The sequence below is a fragment of the Geotrypetes seraphini genome, chromosome 12 (genome assembly GCF_902459505.1).
Source record: "Geotrypetes seraphini chromosome 12, aGeoSer1.1, whole genome shotgun sequence".
NCBI classification, from domain to species: Eukaryota; Metazoa; Chordata; class Amphibia; order Gymnophiona; family Dermophiidae; genus Geotrypetes; species Geotrypetes seraphini.
In genome coordinates, this window is record NC_047095.1 from 39,768,531 (window position 1) to 39,775,005 (window position 6,475).

The 6,475-nt window shown below is 39.4% G+C and overlaps 1 long non-coding RNA gene across 1 annotated transcript; it reads left to right on the forward strand.

Moving 5' to 3' along the window:
• Window positions 1–2,556: 2,556 nt before the first annotated feature.
• On the forward strand, window positions 2,557–5,112 carry LOC117346006. The gene is made up of 3 exons (XR_004536536.1): window positions 2,557–3,729; window positions 4,274–4,361; window positions 4,966–5,112. It is a non-coding gene; the product is annotated as an uncharacterized LOC117346006 (long non-coding RNA).
• Window positions 5,113–6,475: the final 1,363 nt, after the last annotated feature.

A 6,475-nucleotide genomic window follows, 5' to 3' on the forward strand; every position in this document is an offset into this window, starting at 1 on the left:
TTGCCATTCTGATTTGCCAGGTCATTGGATTCTCTCTCTGTTGCTCTGCTCCCCTCATTAGCTCATGGTCATTAGGGCAGGAGCACTTACTGACACCTATTGTCTAGGTAGTAAGAGCTCCACACTAATCACATGCTAATCCGTTGTTTTAACCAATTAGTGTAGAATATGCCCACTATCCGCCTTCAGACATGCCCCCAGTGCTAAAATATAAAAATAATTTTTTTTAGCACTTGGGGATTGCATGCAGATGCCAGAACTACTGCTGGATGCCCGAGTATGCTCCACAGTAGTGGATTTTAACTTGTGGTAATGCTTACTGCAGCTCAGTAAAAGGTCTCCTTTACCAGGAGAAATATAATTCAACAATTAGCTCCAAGCATGCTAACACTAACAAACATTCAAAATGTATTTTTTAATTCATAGAAAAATTATTTTATAAAATTTGCAAAAATGTAAAAAAAATCTGTATCCCTAGAAATGTAACTGTACTAAGCAAAAAAGTAATCTAATTATGGCACACTAGAAAAATCTTACAAAGCACACTTGATATAAATATATTAATAAATGTTCTGCAAGACTTTTCTCCAGAGGGTTACATAAAGAAAGTCCCAGTTTTAAAAAAATTTTAAAGCATATTTTGTGACCATCTTTGAACCTCCCCAAAGAAGCCTTGATAGGCAAAACATGGGCCATGTAATAAGCTGGAGAGTTCTTTCATTAAAACAATGAAGTTGATAACCATTATGGACATGATACCACATTGAAGCAATTGTTTAAAATATGTACGTAATATAGGGCTCCATTTATGAAGCTGCAATATCAGTTCCCAGAGTGGCAACTACAACAAAAGCCACAGCAACTGAATATCGCATTTGTCACATGGGACTCGTTACTGTGGCTTTGTAAAAGAGGCTCATAGTTTTTGATTTTGAATAACTGTAGGATATAAATTTATATAAATCTATAAAAAAAATCTGCTCTGTACAAAATGTGTTATGATTAGATTCATATGCCAGAGGTTACTTAGGTAAAGTTTTTTTTGCTTAGCACTGCTACATTTACATTTCAAGAACATACTTTTTCCTTTCATTTTTTTGAAAAATTTTTGTTTTATTTTCATTTTAAAAATATTTTTGAGATTTAACATAAGAAATGTACATGAATAAATTAAAAAACAAGAAAATTTTACAATTAAGGGCTCTTTTTACGAAGCCGTGTTAGCAGCTTTATCACATGCGACTTTTTATCATGCGCTAACCCCTGCGCTAGCCAAAAAACTACCACCTGCTCAAGAGGAGGCGGTAGTGGCTAGCGTGGCTGGCAAATTAGCACGTGCTGTTACGCGCATTAAACCGCTAACGCGGCTTCGTAAAAGGAGCCCTAAAATGTTACTTACTTACAAATCATAGGGCTCCTTTTACGAAGGTGCGCTAGCGGTTTTATCGCATGCACCGGATTAGCACGCGCTATAGCGTGCGCTAGCCAAAAATCTACCGCCTGCTCAAAAGAAGGCGGTAGTGGCTAGCGCACACGGCAATTTAACGTGCATTATTCCGCGCGTTAAGGCCCTAGCGCACCATTGTAAAAGGAGCCCATAGATGCAATGAGGACTAAAAGCATCTATGCTATTTAATCAAAGTACATATGATGTCATTTATTCAAAAACAGTTATAAATACTCCCATTTAGACCAGAGACTAGACTAAAATTTGATTATACAAGACCAATAAAATTACATTTATATATTATGCTCAATAATACCAGTTGGATAGTAACCATAATTAGGGTGAAGAAGAAATATTTGCTATTGGTGACCAGATTTTATTAGATTTAAAGCTTTTATTTGTAAGGGAATTGGCTTTACATTCGTATTTATAAATCATCATAATCGTTGCCCACCAGAATGATGTGTTCAATAACTGAGCTGATTTCCAATGTGAAAGAATCATTTGTATATTGACAGCAATTAATGTATAAAGTAACTTAGAATGCTATTTATTCAAGTTTTCAGGCAAAGCAAGAGATCGAAAAAGAACAATGTCAAACGATAACTGAGACGAAATAGGTAATATAGTGTCTATGATTTTCCAGACTGATTTCCAAAATGGTTGAACAATTTATGCTTTTCTCCAGCCTCCTTCCCTCCTCCAACTTCCGATGCTGCTTCTCCTCACAATCTATCTCCCAACTCCCTCTCCTACCTCCTCCCCGGCTGGCCGATATAATTTAATCTTCAGGAAAGCAGCAGCAGCAGCAACAACCAGGTGAGTCTGCTACTGCTGGCCTGCGCTGCAAGTGCCTGTCTACAAATCCTGCCTATGTGGGAACAGGAAGTCGCTTTAGAGAGGCGGTCTCTGAGGCAGGCTGCTGGTATCAGGCTCACCTCATTGCTGCTGCCACCGGTTGCCTGAAGATTAAATTACAGTGGCTGGCTAGGGAGGAGGTAGGAAAGGGAGTCAGGAGATAGATGGTGAGGGGAAGCAGCATCAAAGGTCAAAGGAGGAAGGGTACGGGGACTGGAGAAACAGCAGGGGGGAAGGAGGAGGCTGAAGAAATGGAAGGGAGAGAGGGGGGCTAAAGAAACTGGTGGAGAAGTCATGAGAACTGGTTAAACCCGGACAGACTCCCCCATTTTTCAAAAATTGCCGGGCACCCTTACAGTTCTCAAAAAAGAGGGCATGTCCAGGTTCCCCCGGACATCTGATGACCCTATGAATACTTATTGTGGATATTCTGAAAACCTGATGAGCTGGGGTGCCTCCAGGACCAGGTTTGGGAATCACTGGCTTATACATTTGAACATAAATCCTTCTCTCCAAAAAACATCATTGGTGTGATGCATAACAAGTGGCAAGCAAGAGGAGACATCAATCATACATTTAAAAAACAGTCATGCAGACTGTTGCTTCATTTCTTACTATTGTACTGGAGTCATTACGTTTGCGTGATTATTCTCTGAAAGATGTATATGGATCACTTTGCTAAGTGAAAGGAAGTCTTTGGGAGTCTGATGAAAAGTGCTTGAAAGAAAATCTGATTATACTAAGCAGGAAACAGGAAATGGAATTCTTGACAGTGCTTTGACCCGGAAGTGATGCACAAAACATGTTTTTCATTGAAAGTTCTCATTTCCTTTTACTTCAAGATCACAAGCATGAGTGCTAATTTTAGGGCATGCTTAGAAAAGTTAATGGACTTCAGGTTATGAGGTGTTGAATAATATTTTCCTCCTTACATAAATTGAAGAAAAGACTATTTTAAGGATGTTGTAAATAATTGCAGTAAAACCAAAACAATGGGATCGTGGTGACAGTTCTCTAAAATATGCTTGTACTTAGAAGCATTTTCAAAGCAAGGCACTCAACACACACAGAACTTAAAGTGTTTTCCTAAGGCCAGGGGTATACTGAGCTGTTAAGACTGTGTATAGGATGGGACCACACCTCAAAACACATTTCCGTTTCTCCCATACAGATCTATATGCGGATGGGGATGGGGACTTTGTCCCTGTGTCATTCTCTGGCTTTGGGTGCAGTTTTCACAGCTCCTAAGCAAAAGGGAGTGTCAGCCATCACACAGTAGCGTGGACAGACTCAGGGTCTGCATTCTGAGTTCCAGAGAAGTGCAGATCTGTGGTTCCTTGTTGAGGATTGTCCTCATGGTGCAAGAAATACATAGGAGAAAGAGGGTTGAGATGAGGAAAGCATAGAAGTAGTTGTAAATGAAGGTGAGTGTGTGGTGCAGTAGTTAGAACTATAACCTCAGCCCCTGAGGTTATGGGTTCAAACCCTGTGCTGCTCCTTGTAACCCTGGGCAAGTTAGCCCTTAATCCTCCACTGCCCCAGGTACATCAGATAGATTGTGAGCCCATTGGGACAGATAGGGAAAAATGCTTGAGTCACTTTGAATGTGGTTGAGTAACTCCAAAAAGGCAGTATGGAAGTCCCTATTTTACAAAGCACACTTGCAGCCATGATTTTTGTGTCTTTTAAATGTCCAGTGCTTCAAAGAGATTTGGGGTCAAAGAGATTGATCATTAATATTTCCCTTTGATTTCTGAATGAGTGCTATACACATCCAGAAAGGGTGGGAGGGAGGGTGCGGGAGGGGGGTGTTATGTACTTATTATATCGATTGTAATGAATATTGTTTTTTAGTCTGTTGCACTTTATGTTGGCTTTTAAAAATGAATTAAGATTTTTTTTTTTTAAGTCCAGTACTATAATGACTCTTAATATTCTTTTCTATCTTTTTTTGTCTCCCAATATCAGTAGTTGAAATCACGCTGCTTGTCTTTATGCCTCCAATTCCAGTGCATGTACCAATTATGGCTAGAAAACAGCTACTGGAGTGCAAAAGGTAAACAGGAGTTGGAGCAGAGGGATAGTGTAAATTAGAACTTAACTCAAATAAGTGGGATGTGTGGTCAGTAGGAAGGGTGAATGGTGCCCACGGCGGTGGCACCCCTTTCCCCCCCCCCCCCCCCACTGCCATGTGCGTGCCTCCTTTCCCCATACCTTTTTAACTTTTCCGGCGTGATCAGCATGCTCCGCTGGTCCAACATTGGATAGATAAGCGACATAATATTAAAGATCTGAAATGGAGAATTATCGATGATGTAACTGAAGGGTGAGATGGTGGAAACTATGAAAAACAACTTAATTATAAAGAACAAAACTGGATTTTCAGATTAAACTCTGTTGTGCCTTATGGGCTGAATGCTGAGACAAAATGGATGACGTTGCTCTGAAGGAGTGCTGTGATTGGTGGTAAGAAAATCAGCTGTTTCTGAAGCACTGCTTCAAACGTTAGTTAGAAGATGCCGCTGCCATTTTCAAGAGCTGAAATAGAGTGAGAGAGTAGTAGCGATACTAAGGAATAAGGTAGTTAAGTGCAAGTTTCTGAATTTTATATAGAAAGACTAATCATTCAGATAAACTTAGACTTTACTTTTATGTTTTAGGGGGAGGTTCGCCTCGAGGCAGCGAAAGTGACATGTTGGTGGAAAAAGCCCCTTTACTGACTGAAACTAGAAAGCTAAGTTTTGAAATGTAAGCACTTATTTATATGTAAATGTAGTAACAATATATATATATAAAGGTAATAAAAATATAAAGGAATAATATATAAATACTTTAATAAAATCAATGGATCAGTGAAGATTTGATGTAGACATCTCCTAACAGCAATGAAGTATTGACTGCAGTGGAGTTACATCGCTTAGATCTGAGCATATTCTAAGTTAAACACTGAGAGGGGCCCCGCAACCAAACATTTGAACCACCCAGTTGCCCAACACAAAGATGAACCTAGGGTAGATATGATCTGGAATAATTTTACTACTCCATCCTGGGAACAGTTCTCCAAATATTACATGAAATACGCCGATTCCTACTGCAGATTAGACTGCTGCCCCCCAAATATAATGAAAGTTGCTCCAGTCTCATTTAAAGCCAAGTTACACAACTGACTCTCCTCTCTCTTACCTTCTCTGAAGAATTAGGCCAGATTCTGATCACCCCGATCGTCAAAAATCCTAAAGAATCTACCAAACTGACCTCTAATTACAGACCAATCGCGAGCACTCCCTTCTTCGTTAAACTGATGGAAGGCTTGGTCAACTAGGATCTAGTAATATATTTGGACAAATTTAGTGTACTGCAAGACAATCAGTCAGGTTTTCATTCTGGGTTCAGCACTGAAACTGTCATTGCATCACTGCTGGATTTCCTTCATACCTTATTCAGTCAGGGTACCAGTGCCCTAATTCTGCAACTAGACCTGAGTAGTGCCTTCGATCTGGTCAACCATGTCATTCTGATTGACTGTCTGGAATCAATCGGTCTTTCAGGTAATGTGTTAAAATGGTTTCGGGGTTTTTTGAGCAAGTCTATAGTGACAATAAAAAATCCTGTAGTTGGGTAAATTCTTGCAGAGTCCCGCAGGGCTCTCCTCTATTCCCTACATTGTTCAACATATACCTTGCCTCAGTGGGGAACTTACTACAAAGCTTAAAAATTACATTTTATCTCTATGCTGATGATATCACCATAGTTATTCCACTTACTACTCTGACCTCCGAGACAAAGATTCTGAGCTACTGGGAGGACGGGATAAAAATCTAAATAAATAAATAAAATAAATAAATAAAAATATCATTCATTCTAGAACAAATTGAACTATGGATGACTGACTTCAAATTGAAGCTCAACACAGACAAATCTAAATTTTTCCTGGCAAGCCCTAACGACAAAATCAAAGACTCATCGATCTCCTTGAATGGTCAGGTCTTCCCTATTGACCATTCCATTAAAATTCTGGGAGTGACTCTGGACCTTACTCTAAATGCTCACACAGATTTACTGGTTAAAAGATGCTTCTAGTTACTTTGGAAACTCAGAACCATCAAGTTTCAAGTTTATTAGGATTTCATATACCGCCTATCAAGGTTATCTAAGCGGTTTCTACAATCA